Genomic DNA, 20,997 nt, shown 5'->3' with positions numbered 1-20,997 from the left:
TTAGGCCAAAATAACACTCTAAAAACTGCTGGGTTGAAAACAACCCAATTTGGGTTATTTTGACAACCCAGCGCTGGGTCAAAAAGGGACGAACCCAGCGCTGGGTTATTTTAACCCAACCAGTTGGGTTATCATATTTAACCCAGCCTGCTGGGTTGCCTTTTTTATGGTTTAAAACGACTATATTGCAGGGTTTAAAAAAACAGAGCGGGTGTTTTTTTATCACTGTATTTCAGAAGGAAAACTACTGTATTTAGAAAATGTTCGATATCATTTCGCATGTGCTTGATAAGGCAGCGTTTGTGAGCTCAGCACCGCTCTGCAGCCGTTACAGGAGAAACCTACCTCTCCCGCTCTTAGCGCCTCCTGCTGGCAGAAAATGAACTCGCAGAGTGCAGCCATGTGGGGAAACAATGCATTTCTACGTTAAAATTAACCCAAATTGAGCTAGGCATTAAACCTACAAATGTTGTTCATTTTAAATATCACTTTTACACACAAATAATAATTACCAAAAGGAAAATATTTATTAAAAACAAGAGAAAAGTGAAAAAGTAACATGTTAGAAGAAATGCAGAAAAGGATGGCATTAACAGCTACAGAGTTCATAAACAAAGCATTGAACATTTGATGAATATAACTTAAGATCAAATTGGACTTTGTTCAATTGTATAAAAATATACGAAAACGCATACAATAAATTTACAATTAGTTAGTTTTTTTTCCAACTATTCTGGCATGACAGTACACAAATAAATCACAACATTAACTTTGATATTATAACCTTTAACAGACGCATGTGTGTGTGTGTGTGTGTGTGTGTGTGTGTGTGTGTGTGAGAAAGAATGTGAGTAGGTGTATGAATGACAGAGTGTAAACTTTTCTACTAAACAACACAGAAAAAGCATTTAACTTTTTTTTTTTTTTTTACAAATTATACACTTACAGTTTGTTTCATTGTCCATGAATACAGATCATGCATCACAGTCAATTTTCATGATCTCTTTAGCATAACTGATGTAATCATGAAGAAACCCCATCAGCACAGCATCTGACGACATCTACATCATCCAGGGCAGCGTCCTCCTTTAAAACCACCGCTGCATCAGTTTAGAGGAAAGAAGATTCTCCTCTCTGACCAGCATTCATCCAGTCACCGCCTGCTCTTCATCAGTGGCCTAAGAGAAACAAATTTGAAAAAATTAAACATTTAATTAAACCATCCATTTTCAGGTAGAGGTGTATTCACATCCGTAAGGATAGGTAAATAATCTGTGTTAAAGTTTCAACACTTTGTGCGGTTATTTAATGTCTCAGTCCACCACAGCGCTCCAGGAGGCTATAATGGCAGCACTAGTGTGAGGACATGCGATATTGTTTGAATGAATATTGCTTTCAGAAAGCTTCTTTACTGAAACATTAAAACAGACATGACATTCACATACCTCACAATATTCATGTACATGGAGGGCTGCTCTTCAAACCGTTAGTTCACCAAATAATTAAAATGTTCATAATTTACTCTCCCCATGTTTTTCCAGACTCATACAAACTCTGTTCATTTTTTGGAAAACATTAGAATATATTTAATATTCTCTTTTTGTGTCCTCCATTGCTGGTCTGGGAGACCAATATTTTATTTTGAACATACATGTTTGCTATCATATAATTTAAGATGTATACATATATAAATATCAGAATTTACTTCTACAATAACTCTATATTTATGAAGCTTGAAAATACTGATTATCTAAACTATAAATGGATTAACAAATATTATGAGAAAACTGAAAATATATTAATTTATGTTGTAAAGACAGACAAAAGTCTTATAGGTTTGGAATGACTTGAGGGCAAGTAAATGATTTTTTGTGTGAACTTTACCTCTAAGAGCGCAGACCAAGAATAATGACTCTCCAAATCAGACAACTCCAAAGTTGGTTTGAGTTCTGCAATGAAAAACACAGACATCAATGGTCTTAATGAAATGAGCACATAATCACACTGTTGTTGCATCAAAATGTGAAGTAAACTGGCAGGAAACAACAGAAAAATTTATTTTCTAAAAATAACTTACATAAAATCTCAAGGGAATGATGATCTCCCATGTCTCTTGCTTTTAACATCTACAAAAACAAAAAACAAACATTATTTTACTCTTAGTAAAAAAACAACAACTGATAACATGAAATTATGAAGTTTACTTGCCTTAAACTATCTTTCCCTCTCTTCAGAAGAAGCTGAGAAAACCACCTCCTCACACAAGCAGACTTGTGTGTCCTTAACTCCAGTTAGTTTGAGTTCTGCAAAGAGGGGCATCAATGGTTTCAATAAAATATTAACATATACATACATACATATATAAAATCACACTGTTTTTGCATCAAAATGTGAAGTTAACAGGCAGGACACAACAGAAACATAAATTTTCTAAAATTCTATAATTTAACTTACATCAGTCTCAAAAGAATGAAGTTATCTTGTCTCTGGATTTCAACATCTAAAAAAAACACACACATTATTTTAGTCTTAGTAAAAATAAAGATAACTTGATGTTATTCTGAAGTTTACTCTCCTTAAACCGTCTGTCCCTCTCTTCAGAAGAACACCTCCTCCTCATCCTCACACAGGTCTGTGACTCCTCACACAAACAGCTTCTGTGTCTTTAACTCTCAGCGCGAGGACAATGAAGACAGGAGCTGGACAAGTCTGAAACATTACATGTAAAACATACTTTTAACAGTTACCACTTCAACAGCCTCAAAATAATTATGCTAGTCTTTACTACACAATGCCGTTTCCTTTAGGAGACAAACATACATTCAGTTTAACCGCGAAAAAAAAAGACAAATTCACATGAGCGTAACCGTGACCATAACCGTCTGTTAACGCCTCAAAGAGAACAGATAATGTAAAATCTTATGTAAATATGACAAAATACATTCACAGACGTTATATTAAAAGTACATCCTCCGTTCAGTAACGTTACATGAGGCAGTTAAGACCTCCGTGTCCGAGGCGAAAACCGCGTCCGTTTTTTTTATATAACGTTAGATATAACGTTAAGCTCCTTTGTTTCCGCCTTTCATAAAACCTTCCGCCTTTCATACAACCGGGTAAACAATAAAAGATAACTTTACATTTTGAATATTTAACGTTACTTACCATAGTCTTTCACTCGCTTCTCGCTTCTATCACGCTGAGAAAATGGCGGCTGCTCGCACTGGAGAGACGTACGATTTTGACGTGACGTGCGTGCTCTCCTTCACGTCCGCGTCCTCAACCCACCCCCGCTGGGTTAAAAAAGATAGTTATTTTCAACCCAAACTTGGGTTAAAACATCCCAAAGTCCTATCCAACGGCCTCAACCCAGCAGTTGGGTTGAAAAAACAACCCAGCGTTTTTTAGAGTGAATGCTGGAAAAACTGAAAAATTATTCTTAAATCCAACAAAATTATCTTCTTGCTAAAAAGCAAAAAGTGGAGGGCAGTGCTTTCAAGGCAATCAGGAACATAAAAGAACAACTTAACGCTATAGTTTTGCCCAGACTTAAAAAATAAAGCCTTCGTTCAAATTCTCTCATTCTCTGGTGTTGACAAGTGGCTTCTATTGCATGTTGAGGCCGTACACTTTGATGCAATGTGTAACAGCGCTCTACGAGTCAGAATAAACCCACAGCAATCGATCCTCAACTACTTACATGGGAAAGCACATAGATCACTTTTAGGACTGACAGGGTTCACAATGTGGGTTTAACCTTGGCTGCTGCACCGAATGGTATGAATAGGCAGGGTCACATATATGGCCTCTGTGCCTAGAGAGAAATGGGATTAACTCCAAAAGAAACAACATTTTCGAGAGAGAGAGAGAGAGAGAGAGAGAGAGAGAGAGAGAGAGAGAGAGAGAGAGAGCAAACAAAAAGTTAAATAGTCCCTTTTATATGGCATTTATGTGCTAAGAACTTGTGACTATCACCGAGAGGACCCTTTACACTTGTCATTAAAATGTGTTTCACATCCAAGCAGTATATTCTTTAGAATATTTACATTTACACATTGCATTAAATCTTGCACTTAACTATTGAAAATGGCCCTTACATGTTACATCAGTGACATTTTCCATAATAATTTAGAATTTGAAAAACACTGGAGGAAAATTTGAGATATTTTCCATCATTTTGACAGGTAAAAATAAGACACTGGATATGGTCTATTGCATTCATCCTTCTTTGGATTCTCACATTAAAGGATGCTGTGCAACTTTTATTAGACTAAAAGAGCTTTTGCATAAGTTCTTGTGATTATCAAGAGTTACAACATTAAGCAATACACAATTTTACTGGGATAAAAAAGTAGAGCATGACAGAATATCTATGCAACTCGGTCTGTCATATTATAGACCTACTTATGTAGATATATGCAGGTAATACATTGGCAATTGCACCTTCAAATGCAGTCTAAATCCATGACCACCGCTGAATGTGGTTTCATTGATCTGCTCACAAACAGGATACATGTGGATGTACAGTATGTACAGCTGACATTTAACGTGGTCAAGTGCTATTTGACTGTAATCTGATCACATGCACGTTAATGTCAGGTGAAAATAGAGTCATAGTCATTGTTTCCTTGGTGTGTATTTTTATCTTAAAGATTAATAAATATCAAATGAGTGCATCTTCATGAGAAAACATAATCTAAATCTTCCTGTACAGATGCCTGATTTCATTAGAGAAAATTCAGATTATGTTACTGTCAGCTTTCAAATGTCAGTAGAAAACTTGTATTTTTACCTCAGAGTCTCAGGGGGAAGCATCCCAAGAGACATGACTTGGAAAGAAGCTTCGAATTTCCTGCACTTTTGCTCATAGACCAAATTCTCTGTGGAACTTTTAATTGGTATGGGTTTCATGATAGAGTGCCACCACAGACATCCTGAAGTATTGCTTGGGTACAAACAGTCTATCAGTGGCCAGCACATCTGAACTCTGGCAGAGCTCTATAAAACAACTTGAAGTGAAAGATATAGTGACTGCAAAAAAAATAGATCTCTGAGCTTGAAATTTGGAGCTTAGTGGTTGGTTTTCTTACAGTAATTGAAGGCCTGTGAGTGTTCATTCTGACATCTTAGAAGACAGGTATTTCCTATTTTCTTTTGTACTGTCAGTGGGATGGCTACCTCAAGAGTTCATGCACCATACAACAATAAGCCGTACAATGATACCAATGTATCCAAGCTAAGAAAGAAATATAAAGCAAAAAAAGACATGATGAAACCCATATGCATGGTAATACAGACATCAACACTGACCGCAACCATACTGGCCATGGCTGCTTGAACAGCACGCCCGCTCTCCAATTTGAGATTGTGAACAATGTTGAGGAGGCATTCATGTACCAGTCAACAGTTTGATTGACGTACGACTCAGCCTATCAACTAACGCTTTTATTGCCCTCCTCTGAACTATTTGACATATTTTAACAGTACGCCTATGGACGTATCCGTGTATTTATTAGACAGGGTCGAATGAAAAAGCGGGACAGATGCTCAATTTGCTTGAGGTGGGACAAAGGGTAAAATTGCTGTACAGTACAATGTAAAGTGGGACAGGTGGTCACTCTATAATCGTGCCAGTTATTCAGCCAATAAAGTGTATGCCTATGTTATTAAAAATTTTGTCTAGTACTATATAAATTACAAAGGTTTAATTGGCATCTTTCTTTCAAACGACTGGACCGCCCTGATTTCTAGTCGTTTTTTCTTTTGGAAGGCATAAACATAGTAGTTTCGCTTTCTTAAAGGAACAACAAAGGAGCAGAGGCCGGAGACCTAGATTGAGCAGCAGCCGGCTTGAATGAGCAGAGCTGGGCGACTTGAGAATGGTGCGACAGGCGGATTCTACGAAGGATCGTACCTCGGTCTTGCTGCAACCACATGTGTGGACCCTGGGCTGGACGCTGCTTCATCCACGGTGAAAGCCAATTTGGCAATCCACAGTGAAAAGTTGATGTATTTCCTCAGCAACCACCACGGATCAGCTCGAGGCATGATGAAGTGGATATTGTGCTCTTTTAAAAGGCCAAACAAAGTAGTTTTGCTTTCACAGTGAAACACACAGTGTCTACACGACATGGCAGCAGCGGCATCAACAATACTACAATTGGGGATTAAAGGTACGCCTTCTTTCTTTGTGTGAACATCTATGTGCATTATGCAAATCTTCACACATACTGACGTAGATATGTGTGGGCATGTTAGAAAGAGCCGTTTTAGGGGGCCTGGATGAGTGTTAACTTTGATATAGAATATCTCTTTGGATTTGAGACTTTAGTCTTTGCAACATCACAGATCTTCTTTGTTCACCAAGAGCTTTTCTGATTCAGAGTATTTTCAAATGTAATTTAATCACAAGGACTTAATTTGATAAATACATACTACATATAATCAATTACTACCCAGCTCTATCATGCTACGCACCAAACAAATACTAAAACGCAATTCATATTTATCATTTAGTAAATAAAAAGGAAATAATTTGATAATGAAGTGTGTAGTTGACACACCACTAGCATTACCAAAGGAACTTCCAAAAAAGACTGTTTTCTAAGGCTGTGAATCTTTGGGTAGGCACTAGGCAGTGATTCGATTCATGATTCATAGGTTTTCGATTTGATTCAAGAATTATTTTTGCGAATTTAGAACAAACAAATTCGATTCGATTCACAATTAAATTCGATTCGATTCGATATAATATGCTATGATATATGATATAATATCATTCCCCTAAATTGTTAAATGCTTTGTCAGGGGACAAATTACACCAGCTTTTATGGTTAAAGAGTTAAATTAAGTTTATATAAATTTATTGTATTTTTTTTTTTTACGTTTCATCAGTTCATTCTGCTTTTTATTCAGTTCAGCTGAGCACCACATTTTGAATTTATGAGCTGCCATCTGACCTCCCACATCTAAGAAAACACCAACCAATTTGTGTGTAATAGTGTCCTGTTACTTTGTAGTATGTAGGGAAATTCACTCAGATGTCAGGAAGTTTAAAGCTATAATATACCCAGATCCCCAGATGATAGAACCAGACCTTTGACATTTAGACCATGCCCTGACATCTAAAAATAAAAATTCCCAGATAAGGAAACCCCACACCCTCATACAATTACACTAGACAGCATCAATACACTCCCACAATAATATAAACATGAACTGTTCCTTTTGGATTCCTTAGTTTCCATTTTCATACACACAAATTAGACGTGTTTAAGTGAATACTTTAAATTAGAATTAAATTGTGATGTGAAACCCCTACAGTGTGACCACAACAAACTGCTGATGTTGAAAGTACAAAAATAGTTTCAAGCTACCTTGATTCGACCCAGTATAATAGTAGGTAAGTGGAAAGTCTAACATGAAACATGTACAGTAGTTCAGTTTCCATGGTGACAGTATGACCTCTTGTGCAAAGCGAGATTAATAGTGTTAAAATTGACAAGATTGATATAAAGTATCTAAATGACAGTGGAAAATAACTGTCGACGTTTTGATAATAGAATCTCACTAACCTACCTAATGGCATATTTTAAGACTATTGCAGCCTTTCCCTGTTAATTAGCTTCTGACTGTCAAGCTTATGGGTTCATTGATGCTTTGAGCTTTGCTCCAGTAAACACTGAACAATTCTGTCAATAGCCTGATTCACACCAGAAACTGACATTCAAAAAATTATTAGACATTTACAGGTTATTTGTCACCACTGAATAAGTGACCTGTTCTGGCTATCCATGATCTGTGCCACTTAGAAAGAACATAAACAATTGCGAGGTAAAGAGTTTTAGCAACATCCTTGGAACTGTGGTAGTCATACTGGCATATTGCAACTGAATGTGAATATGGTGAAAAAAATAAACATTATAAACCAGTTACTCCTGCTCCTCTATTCTAATTGGCCAAGCAGTGTGGACATGTGCTGTAGTATATATCATTTGTATACACTTAAGTCATACTGTTGGAGGTGAAGATTATCTGTCAATAACAATATAGTATATAAGCTTTGGTCTGTTCCTTGTGAAAACAGTCTGTATAATACAAGCCACGTTTTATTCAAGCCTATGGCACATTAAAATGAAAGGTCCTTTTTATATTTTTATTCAGTGATGGTTAGTATGCTATTATGTAGGAAAATCATAATGTACCTCTGGAGCTGAGATGTGTGGCCCAACAGAAAAAAAAAAGAAAAAAAAAACACTTAAATGCATGATGAAATGAACTAACTGGCACATAATTATGTCACATGGCCAAATGTCTCCATATCTGCAGCCAGTCCTCAAGCCTCTGAAATATAATGTTTAACAATGGGAAATCCTATCCTCATCACTCTCATTTCAAATCCATCTGTTAAGTTGTTCTTAAAAACCAGACCCAAGATAGCAAACACTAACTTGAGTCTAGTCACCCTATTACACAGCTGTGATAAAATAAAAATTGCCTGTGTTTTAGTACATAACAATAACGGCAGGATGATTGACAGGCTCTGAAAAGGCCTTTTATAGTTTGTGAACATTTTAATTAAGATATTAAAGGGTTGATTCACTTTCGAAATAAATCTTGATATGTTTAAGCTTACCTCCAAGATGTAGGTGTCTTTGTTTCTGCAATAGTTTCCATTTTGATATTTTTAGGTCAAACCGTTCTTGTCTGTGACTCATATAATGGAGGTTTATGGTCACCACCTCAAAGAGCATGCACAGAGGAGTCTAAATTAAACTATTCCCCATCGTTAGTACACATTGATGACCTAAGACACTAAATGAGCAGTTTGTGTAAGAAACGAACAGCGTTTATATCGTTTTTACCTCTTGTACAAACCACGTCAACTGATCTGAGGGCGCGCGTGCTTCCTGTTGTCATGTGATGTTTGCGCGTGCTCTGGCTTAGTATGCGCAAGCGCAGAAAGCCCCGGAAGTTAGCTCTCGTGCATGTATGTCACTCATTGTTTACACTTACGGTTTACACATAGATTTCGGAAGTGTTACCTTTCACTGTGAAGATCTAAACCTATTTAGACATACAGAAATCACTATGGAAGACGATTTCAATATATCAACAGACAACGTTGAATTTTTTTCACAACCATATTTATTTGAACCAGAATACACAGATCAAGTACTCAGGTGCGATGGAGGAAGCATCCGCTGCAGCAGCACGTCTTCAAGCCTCGGAGAGACCTCTTCAAAATTGGTGGCGTTTTAGTAGCAAGTGTTGTTAGATGCCAACAGAAGTGGAGAGCATATGTTGTCACGAATGGAACACAGGAATGCCACAACTACAAGATGACGAGAAGGACATTGACAGTATCGCATCACACACCTGCCTGACTGAAGATCCTGAGTTTTCTCCGCTGTTGAGTCGCAGCGTTTTGCACGTTGTGTTTTGTTTGCCACGTATAAACTGAAGGCGACGTCCAATGCAAGGGATGTCAGGGACCCAGTGGCACACTGTCAATAGAGTGAGTAATGTGTTGTGTTTATTATAAACGCAACGATTCTAGGGTAAATTATAAATAAATTAATTAATTACAATTACTGCATTATATTTCAGACAGTGCAGATTGGTGGCGTATCGTGTGGTAAACAGTAAACAATGAGTGAAGTACACGTGCGAGAGATCTCTTCTGCTCTAAGCCAGAGCGTGCGCACACATCACATCAGGAAGGACGCGCGCCCTCAGATCAGTTGGACATGGTTGTGTACAAGGGGTAAAAACTATATAAATACTGTTCGTTTTCTTACACAAACCGCTCGTTTCATGTCTTAGGTCATCAATGTGTACTTACGATGGGGAATTGTTTAATTTGGACTCCTCTGTGCATGCTCTTTGAGGTGGTGACCATAGACCTCCATTATGAGTCACAGACAAAAACGGTTTCACCTAAAAATATTAAAATGGGAACTACTGCGGAAACAAAGACACCTACATCTTGGATGTCCTCAAGGTAAGCTAAAACATACCAACATTTTATTTGAAAGTGAACTATCCCTTTGAGTTATTTTTGTGTTCTCTGTAAGAGATCTCCAATGTGAACTGGTTTGCAATGTCCTCAAATCAATTTCTAAGGGTTCTCGTTGCTGCTGGTTGTAAAACGGGGCTGTAAAAATGAAGGTAAATAACAACAGAAGCATTTTCAAGTTTTCTTTCATTTTATCACTCTTGAACATTAGTGAAGAAAATATGTTTGCACTCTCTCTGTAAAAACATTTTCTCTGCACATTTGGTGTCATTTTTTTTTTAATTTAAATTCAAGCTTTCTTTTCCACTTTTTTATGGGCTCCTTTTTTTCCAAACCAACCCCTTTTCATTTATTTACGATTTAATTCATGTTCTTCCACAGGCAGTTCCAGATGTTGCTATGCTTCAGCAGGTGGAAGAATGCTCATTTTTAAGGAGGACACGTTTACCTTAATCTCACAGAACCAAGGTTTCACATTAATACTTTAGATATTTTTCTCAAAAGGCTTTTATCAACCTCTACACACTTTCATAGGAACCAAGTGTTTCTCACACATGCTAACCAGCTGCTCCCAACAACCATTATTGTGCTTGTAGCAGTCCAGTTTAAGGTTTTGGGCAACCTCAAAGTCCAAGGATCAGTTCTAGAGAAGCTAGAGACCGCTCAACCCTATGGAGGACATGTACTGGAAGCTGTGCAAATAGAAAAGATATGATAAGCAATAAATCAACAGATGAATAAATGTAATGAGGCATCATTTTTGTAAACAGGTCAAAAACACAATAAACACATTTATGTGTGATTCTGGAATTTTTCTATGAGAAACCAAAAAGTCAATGTCTCTTAAAAAAAAATAATAATTAGGAGGACACTATACAAAATCAAAGCAGATGTACTGCAACAAAGAATGTCAACAATAAGTGTAAGTAAGTGAATGTAGTATATGAATGGTTTGTTACCATCAATATGATAATGCCCACTTATCATGTTCGCATCATCACTATAATTAGCTGATTACCCTCCTAATGTAATAACTTTACCTCTCATCATCACAAACCAGCCTAAATGGGTCAAACTGGTAGAAATGGATGGACTAATTACCACATAAACAACTGAACCCTATCAGACAACACCACTTTTGTTCAGTCTGATGGCTTGTTTTAGAGACCTCTTAGATCAGTTAAATAAAGGTAAACCTGCACGTCTGTGTTAATAATGAAGCCTCCAGTAAAAATAAATAAATAAATAAATAAATAAAAACAATTGCAAAACATTGCTGAGTAATGAACCAGAAATGGTAAGTATAAATAATAATTGAACAACAGGGAGTTATTAGTAAATAAAAAATGCATGATTTGCCTTACTGCAGCTTTTAAACCTGTTTATGTATGATCTTAATATTTTCCTCCCAACTATTCTCTTTATCAACCTCTCAAGCCATGTTCTAGGATGCTGGTGGAAAACATATAGCTGTGAAAAGAACATCATGGCAACCAATTTAGAGCTCATGTCTCAGACTGCTTCCACGGCCGTAATATAAAGCATTTACGTCATTTCAATGATACCACTGTGAAGTATTCGGTGAGATATAGGAAAGAATGAACAGTCCAACAGTAGTTTAGACTAGACTCCCAGGATCCCCAGAGGACCACAAGGGGTGCTAGAAAAATTTAGAATGGGAAGAAAAATATTTTTAGGACTTTAAAAATAAATCTGAATTGACAGATATTTTACATTTATATTTTATATATGTTTACTTTAATATTATGTACAAAATATTAACTTAAATATTAATAGCAAATAATATACAGACATTTAATTTTTGTTGTTTGTACTATAATTAATTAACTAATTCGCTAATAATTTGCTTCAGCATAAGGAGGTGACTGTCACTAGTTCACTAGTCTAGTCACCATCCCAGTCACCAGATCCGTCAACTTACTTAAGGACTCCATTTCCCACCTGCTTCACACCTGCACCGAAACCCCAATCAGCACACCTGCCACCATTCACCTCATCACCTACTGTATATAAGCAGACACTTTTCACATCCTCGTTGTCTGGTCTCATCGAGGTTTACCCATACCTGATTCCTTTTCTACTCACCTGCATTCTCACATCCTGACATTTCATGTTTAACCTTGCCAACCTGCAAAGAGGAAAGAAATATTGTTACACCTTACATAGTCTCGCGTAGCCAGGCCTTCAGACTGACAGCTGAAGGTCTGGAATTCATGGTAGCTTTCACTAGCCAAGGCCCGCCAATGAGACCATTTGACCAACGTGTCAAACAACTAATCACAGTTAGTTTTGTTCATCGTCACAAGTCAGGGTGTGGAAATGTTGCAATAATAGATTGGTGTGTAAAACTGACATAAATCTGACATATTTTAAAGATTCTAGTGTGGAACTTAAAATATTTCACATATTTTTGAAAATACAGCATTTATTTGATCCAGATAAGTGCTTGTCGTCACAGTTGTATACACGATGACTTTCTTCTTTTATGAGGGGGTTTGGTGTTACAACACCTTTGTTTCTAGGTGGAACGTTAAAGTGACACACGCATATACCAGAAATCCTGTATAATTCAACCAGTCCAAGGATAACTTCAAAACTCCTGAAGTATTTCCACTTTTGTGTGCCATGTGCATCAGACGTTTAGCCAATAGTCCATGGGTGTGATGTCTGAGGCTGAGACTATTCCTTACATGACTCACCTACCTGGACTCTCACCTGTTACCCACCTGTCTTCGCCATCTGCCTTATCCGCCGGATCTGTAAAAGAGATACAATGATCGGTTATCAAACTGAACTAAGTCCAGTCATTCTCAATAATTTTTAGTTACTCACCCATTTGCTTCCCTCTGCACCAAGCTGTAAATAAAGAAATTACACTTCCCTGTCCGTCTCCCCAATGTCTCATTACGTAGAGTGACAGAAGACCAGACCGTAAGGTTGGATTTACAACATGAATACCCTCCTCCTTCTGTCAGACCAGCAATACTCTCTTTCTCAACATGGCCATCCTCTGGTGGAATATGCCCAGGAATTCCTTGAGCTGGCCTCTGCTACTAACTTGAAGGGTGAGTAGTGTGGTAGTGTGGTACTTCTAGAGGAGAAAGACGCACCTGGACCGGTCAGGAGACAGAATATGCTGGGGAAGCAACGTAAAAAAGGGAACCAAGCTTCTCGTCAGAGGAACTTGAAGTTTTGCTGGACCTTGCCACCAGGTCAGAAATCACACCACTATGGTCCACTATAACCTGCACGTGTATGGCTGCGTATCGCTTTCCCGATATGTACGCCTGATCAATCATTGATTGATTGGCGATAGGGATGAATGTGCCATCCACCAGGATGTAATCCCCGGCAATGGCGCAGAAAGGGGTTGGTGACATTGTGGACGCACCTCTACACTGAGGTCTTGATTAGGCCGTAGCCCTCTCCCACGACCTCGATGAAGCTCTCTGTAGCAAAAAAATAAATAAAAAAATGTGGACCTCAGGGCTTAAAGCAAAATTCTGCCGTGTTAGCCTGGCAAACGCAGGTCCGAATAAAAAAATTGGCATGGACTAAACGGCTCCGCGTCCGTCTCCGTCTTTGATTCAATTAAGGACACGTTGGAACGCTGCCATAGTTGGTCGCTTACTGGACACCACCATGCTTAACCCGTTGATAGATCCTAGCCATTTAGAGACAAATTGTTTGCCAGATTTTAATTATCAAAAGTGATTACCAATTCGCTTTAATTACATTACGAAATAGCCTAGGCTAATTAGCACCATATTAGTTCTGATACCACATAAAGTCAACTTCATTAATAGGCCTGTATCCATTGCGAACATAATTTATTATTAGTCTTAAAGTGTCCATAACATAAAATCATTGTTGAGCCACAACATTGTCCTCATACCATAGTTTGACTTGTACTGCGCTGCGCTGATTTCTAAAGACTGCTGCACATTGGAGAGGCGACTAGCATCTTGAGCTCAAACAACGCTAAGAGAGAGTTTACTAATGTTCCAGACCAACCTTACGAAAGTGTGACTTACAGAAGATATACTTAGCGTACGAATGTGTCTGGAATTGTGCCATAAGGTAAAGGAATAGGTTAAGAACTACTCAGCGATAAGAACGTTTTGGGGAACCGGGCCCAGACCATTACAGCTACCTAGTGGACTAAAATTCCCACTCATTGCATTCCTATTCCTTGAATAAATAACAAACAGTTCACACTAGACATTAGTTCAACAATAAAACAATCAATTGCTCCATTTTACCATGGACAGTGCAATTATTAAGGAATACAAACAGAACAAAATTAATATGTAAATATGGTACGGAAAAAGTAAGAAAAAAAAAAAGAAAACAATTGCTTGTGAAATAAAATGTGCAGGACAGTATAAAGAAATAGTTCACCACCAAAAATGAAAATGTGATGTTTATCTGCTTACCCCCGGGACATCCAAGATGTAGGTGACTTTCAATAGAACAGTGGAAAAGTTTGAATAGAATAGTGGAACATTTGGACTGCTCACTTGATCATTTCATCAAAAAAATTTATCAGCTGATGATCACTGGGTTTGCAATCAGAACTGCATATATATATTTAGCAGATACTTTTATCCAAAACAACTTGCAAATGAGGATAAATACTATATACACACTCACTGTCTGCTTTACTGGGTACACGTACACCTTGCTAGTACAGATTGGCCCCCTTTTGCCTTCAGAACTGCCTTAATTATTTGTGGCATAGATTCAACAAGGTGTTGGAAACATTCCTCAGAGATTTTGGTTTATATTAACATGATAGCGTCACACAGCTGCTGCAGATTTGTTGGCTGCACATCCATGATGCAAATCTCCTGTTCCACCACATTCCAAAGCTGCTCTATTGGATTAAGATCTGGTGACTGTGGCGGCCATTTGAGTAACGTGAACTCATTGTCATGTTCAAGAAACCAGTCTGAGATGATTTGAGCTTTTTGACATGATGCATTATCCTGCTGGAAGTAGCCATTAGAAGATGGGTACACTGTAGTCATAAAGGGATGGACATGGTCAGCAACAATACTCAGGTAGGCTGTGGCGTTTAAGCAATGCTTAGTTATAAGTGAGTGTCCACGTACTTTGGCCATGTAGTGTACCACTTTGGAAAAAAATTACCATGTTTTAAAAGTCTGGTAATAAGAGGCAGCTTTAAGTGTTTACCTCCTTCTCCTGTTAGAATGAAAAGACGTGTTTGAGTCACATTTTCTATAAGACCTTGCAGAAAAATTGCACTGGGATCTGCCACTGTGTTACAGTGTTTTTGTAACTTCTTCATTTCCCAACTTTAACATCATCATGTTTATTTCTCCCTCTGGAAGCACTGAAATTTAATTTCACTGAAATACTAGAGTAGGGGCAAAATGGTTATTTTTTTCCAGGAAGTGTTTCCGTGGCATTGTCGTGCCAAACGAAAAATAGTGTTTAATTAGGCAACTGATTGAGAACTTGCTACTACTTGAGAATTTGAAAATACTGTGTTGGCTAATGTTTACACATAGCCTACTATTTTGCAGTCACAACAAGAGAGACAGTTTCAGTGGAAATGTGGTACAGAATATGCATGTTAATGATGATCACTCAATTGCCCCAAGCTTTACAACAACCTTGGTTGTCAGTTAAAGCAAATGATAGGCCAAAAGGACCCTATGCCTTATTGTCAGCTTGAGCCATAAACCCAATTAATCAAGCTGCCACTGTGTGCACAAAAACAAAACCCCACAGACAATTACTTACACTGTAAACCATTTGTGCTGTAAACCTGCAATGAAAAGAGAAACATTTATAAGTGGGTAGCCAATGGTGATTTATTTATTTTTGTTTATTTTATTTATTAATTTATTTTTAATTATATGACTTTATTCTTTGTTTTACTAAATTTGTGAGTAGAAACTACTCTAGAACTACTCATAGTGTACTATGACATTAGAGTTTGTCTTAGGGTTACTTGCATTTGATTATGAATAATTAATTAATATGTAGTTAATATTTATTATTACTGTATATGGCATAACTTGTTGCCAAGGTGGCATGCTATCACAGTAAAATGCTCAAATTCACTAAGCACTTCCGAATGAATCGGAATCGTTTGTAAATGCAGACTGCATGGCTAGGTGCTTGATTTTATAAACCTGTGGGAATTAAAACATCTGAATTAGGTTACACTTTATTTTAAGGTGTCTTTGTTACAGTGTAATTATACATTTAAGTCATACCTGTCAAGTATCCCGTTTTGGCCGGGAAAGTCACGTATTTTACCCTTCTTTCCCGCCGTCCTCCCGTATTAGTATTTTCCCGTAAGTCTCCCGTATTTTTATTATTTATTTTTTTTACCTGCGTTATTAATAAAATTATAATAATAAAAACATTCCCAATCTGAGCTCTGTCACTAGTCTCGCGATAACTCCCACCTGTAGTAGCCTGTCGCGAGGGGTGTGTGAGGTCAGATGACATGAGTTATAACGTGGGAAAAACAACAACAACAAAAGAAAAAACAGAGACGGATGATGGATGCTACAATAGAGAGTGAAGGCACACCTGCCAAAAAACCAAAACCCATGTGTAAATACCGTGATAAATGGGACAGCGAATTTACTTTTTTAAAGAATGCAAAGTCTGCAACAAATTGGTACAACAACTCACTAAAAGAGTAAAAGAAAAGTTATGTGAAATGAAAAGAAAAACTGTTAAAGAAAAGCAATATGAAATGAAAAGAATGTGTGGAATTAAAATAAAAGGTAAATGTAAAGACAAGCAATGTTAATTAACAGAAAATATGCAAATAAGCCTTTAAATAAATGCTCTTCATATACACCCTTTTATGTTTTCATTTGGGCTATAACACCTGTCTTAAAATGTAAGGGATACTGGAGCTTTGTTGGGGTGGTGGGACTGCTCGCAATGGGCGCTGGAAAATTTCCCTTATTTTCAAATCCAAAACTTGACAGGTATGATTTAAGTACTGATTAATATTTATACAGTGAGTATACAATGTATACAGTGAGCCATGCAGTCTGCATTTGTAAACATTTGTGGTGGTGGGGGTGGATTCATTCAAGTGTTATACTGTCATAGGATGCTACTTTGGCACCAAGTTATTTCATAAATTGAATCCCTGCTTGACATTTCATGGTAAAGGTCTAAGGTTACGTTTGTAACCCTGGTTCCTCGAATGAATGAGAGGCTGCGTCGAGAACAAATGGGGAACGCGTCCAGCGTGACGTCTCTGAATAACGTGTATAATCAGTCCAATTGAAGGGCAAGACCACACAGGCTGGTGACGTCAGAGACCAGGAAGAATAAAAGCATGAGCGGCGAAGCCGGTAATCAGCCTCAAAGGATGAAGCAAGCGCCGGCCAGAGATGCGGGAAGAGTGGCACTGCGACGCAGCGTCTCGTTCCTTCGAGGAACCAGGGTTACATACCTAAGATGTTCCTCTTCAGGAACTCGAGCTGTGTCAAGAACGAATGGGAATCGAGAATGCCCACGCCGCCAGACTTTCAAACCTTCAGGGTGGACTGGGTCAACCCTGCAGAGAGCCTGCAGGAACTCCAGCACTGTACCATCCGGGCAGTTAACTGTGTCGAGCTGGCGGTCTCCGCACCAAGAAGTGAAAAACTTCCACTTCAAGGCATACAGTTTCCTCATTGAGGGAGCTCTGGATTGGAGAACGGTCTTACAACCTCGGTTGAGAGACAGGAAGCTAAGAGTTGTGCCTCCTCAGAGACCACATCTACAGCCTCTAAGCTCTATGCGGGGGCGCACCCTCCGCCTGCGAGAGGAGATCTCTCCTTACGGGAACCTCCCATGGAGTGCCATCAAAAAGAAAAATCATGCCCAGGAACCATACCCTGCCCGGCCAGAATGGGGATATTAACAGCAGCCGGACTCCATCTCAGCGCACTAACTCCAGAACTCCAGAGAGCAGAGCAATCGGGGGAAAATGTACAGATGAAGCCTCGGTCACGTCTGTACCATGGCGTCCAGCCGCTGTGGAGCTGGATGAGGAAGCCAGAGGGGACAGTGCGATGTCTCTCAAGTCGCAAACAGATCCACCCAAGTCTGGCCAACCTCTCCAACCTATGCAGTGCGGATCGACTCTATCTGAGCAGGTGACATATGTGACCAATCACGGAAAGTAGGGACACAAGTCGGTTCTGGGGCATTTTGAGTTATTCACAGATTCTAAAAAGTGTAGTCTCCAAGCTTTCCAACGATGTGTAACACATGGAAATCTGATAATATTTGGAGAAGTTGTGGCCATTTGAAGGAAGTTACTCAAAAAAGCTCAAAAAGCAGAAAATAGCCTCTAAAGATTGTGCAGTTCTCACCTGTTCTCACTGCTGGGAGTGACAATAGGGCTCATTTACATCTAATTACATCTCATTTAGATAAGCCATACCCCCTGTAAAGCTCCCCCCTGTAAAGCTGCATGTTTGCATAGCAAAGACAGACACAATGGGAAAATTGTGACCGCATACTATTAATAATAAAGGATAATGTGCATTTTAAATGTCAGTAATTTATCTTTTTTGACTTTTTTAAAAAATGATTTAGAGGCTGAAATATGTGAGTTTTATCTTTTTATAAAACCTTTTTTGTCAAAACTCTATTTATTTTAATTAACGTTGCAAGACACTCCTTTAAAATATGGCCATCATTTTAAATGTTTACGTAAACAAAAAGTACATATTGATGCTAATTTTATTTGTTATTTGCTGGTTTTCTACATAAAACTTGGTTAATTGATTTCATTGTGTAGCATTATGACTTTTTGAACAGGATTCTGTGATAACCGTGATCATTTTGGTCACAATATTAATGATCTCGTTGCCTTCAATGAAATAAGTAACCATCTCCAAAGTTTGCACTGTGCGTCTGTTTGCACTGAGGAGAGACGGGCAAAAAGTGTAATGTGCTGTACCCGCTCTTCCCCAGAGGGGCCTGCCCTCCAAGGTCCTGAGCCGCAGCATCAGGACTCTCGTAGCTGAAGTCTCCTAAAAACGATGGCCCTCAGACCCACGTCGTCTGCTAGGAAGACTAGACCAGAGCCTGCTTGGGACAGGACCCCGTGAAGTACACTTGGCAGGGGCTCCCACACCACCATGTGACCTCCTAAGGGAACCAGTTTAACGAGACTGGCCTCTGGTGCACCTAGAGCCACTAGCTCGGTGCCCTGAAGCAGTGGACCTGCAGGGGATGACCGTACTAGCTGCTCTAGAGACCTCCGTAGAGGTAGCAAGCCTTTCACCTACGTTTCCGGGTGGGAACTGAGAGAAGCGCTTGCCAGAGATCGCTGCGCAGGGTTGGCAGAACGGTCTCCTGAGGGCACTGAGGAGAGACGGGCACCATGTAATGCGGTGTACACCACTCTTGTCCAGAGGGAGCTGGCCCTCAAAACGTCCTAGGCCTTAGGCGTCAGGAAGTTATGATGAAGGCTATCCAGTGAAAACAACTGTCCGTAGAACTGCTCTCCACTAGAAGCCTTCAACCCAGTCACTCTGACTCTAGCTTCTGCGGGGTACAAAAGTGAACCCCAGGCACGAGGGGCTGGAACACGGTTGGGACTGCTCCGCCCAGCAGCCCCTGACCGCCTCAACCTCCTCAGAGGAAGAGCGGTACACACATGTTCTCACACAAGAAATTACATCACTAGAGCCCCTGTACATCTAACTTCACATAGTCAGATAAATATGTCATTTTATTCCTTGGAATTAAATGTAGTCAACAACCAGAAGAGTCAACACGGTCTGGTTTAGAAAAAACTCACATAAAAATGAAACAATGTAATAAACGCGTTGCCTTGGCAGCGCGCATGTCTTTTTCATATATATATAGCTATATATATATATGTGTGTGTGTGTGTGTGTGTGTGTGTTTGTGTGTATATATATTATTTTATGCTACTCGGTCACACAAACAACACCAATCTCCTCAGAGAAAGATGAATGCTGCAGCGAGCTCTGCCTCCGAGGACGAAGAAACCACAGTGCGGGTTTCCAAGCCTCAAGAATGAGCTCTACATCTAGTGAACAAGGGTGGAGATAGGACGAACCGTCTCCAACCCGTTCGCCAGATCATGTGTTATTCCCGCTATCGCGGTCGCCCCCGTGCCTCAGCACCAGCGCGACCACAACCGCAAGATCGCATGCACGGAAACACTCTTTGGAGTGTGCCTGCCTGGCGAGAGCGGAGCGCTTAACAGCGAGAAAAGCACAAGAGCTGATTGAATGAGCTCCACTCTTCATTTATGCTATATATATAATTATAAAATGCCTTTTGAGTTCAGTGATTCAAAAGTTTATGTTATTTGGCCAGTGCTTTTCTGGCTGTAATTTAATGTAACGTTACTACAATGTATCTTTCTGGTGCCAGTGGCTAACTCATCACAGAAACTCAAATCTTTCCATTATAGGAAAACAATTTCTGAGTCAGAGTCAGGGTAGTCATATGATCATTCGCAAGAGATGCTGTAATTGTTTGCCTGTTAAACCTTTTTGTTTGTTTTTGAAGTTTTCTGTTGTTATGTAAATTTGAAGTTCTGGAGTTTTCTGGGTCAAACCATAAAAAGTATCTCTGTCTGCCTTGGTGCTGGGAAACTGGGGGTTATAATTCATTTCTTGTAAAACATCTGCTATGAGTCTTTTGTTCAATCCCTTCCCCATCATCTCTAAGGCTAACATACTGAGTGGTTTGGTTGAGCGCCAAGGTAGGATTCAAACTCTGAAGCTGATTCTCAATTTTGAAATTTATTATTTGCTTACACTAGAGTGCAACACGTAAAAATGCACTTGACTGCATTATATAAAGCCCAAGAGATGAACTTGCCATTAGAATATTAATGTGTTTTGCTCCACTCTCAATAATTATTCAAGTTGTTCATGAAAAAGAAGCAGTAGTAATTGTTTAGGGCTTGCTTAATTCCC

At 38.9% G+C, this 20,997-nt stretch overlaps 2 long non-coding RNA genes across 2 annotated transcripts; both read right to left on the bottom strand.

Annotated features, from left to right (window-relative positions):
* Positions 1 to 590: 590 nt before the first annotated feature.
* On the bottom strand, positions 591 to 2,132 carry LOC127968913 (uncharacterized). Its single transcript, XR_008156165.1, has 3 exons — positions 2,078 to 2,132; positions 1,885 to 1,949; positions 591 to 1,178 (listed from the first exon to the last, which is right to left on the bottom strand). It is a non-coding gene; the product is annotated as an uncharacterized LOC127968913 (long non-coding RNA).
* Positions 2,133 to 2,208: 76 nt separating this feature from the next.
* LOC127968912 (uncharacterized) lies at positions 2,209 to 3,397 on the bottom strand. The gene is made up of 3 exons (XR_008156164.1): positions 3,166 to 3,397; positions 2,455 to 2,709; positions 2,209 to 2,303 (listed from the first exon to the last, which is right to left on the bottom strand). It is a non-coding gene; the product is annotated as an uncharacterized LOC127968912 (long non-coding RNA).
* Positions 3,398 to 20,997: the final 17,600 nt, after the last annotated feature.

This window comes from Carassius gibelio, chromosome B12 (assembly GCF_023724105.1).
Source record: "Carassius gibelio isolate Cgi1373 ecotype wild population from Czech Republic chromosome B12, carGib1.2-hapl.c, whole genome shotgun sequence".
NCBI lineage: Eukaryota > Metazoa > Chordata > Actinopteri > Cypriniformes > Cyprinidae > Carassius > Carassius gibelio.
The sequence above is the reverse complement of the archived record's forward strand: the minus strand, read 5'-3'. Positions and strand labels throughout refer to the sequence as shown.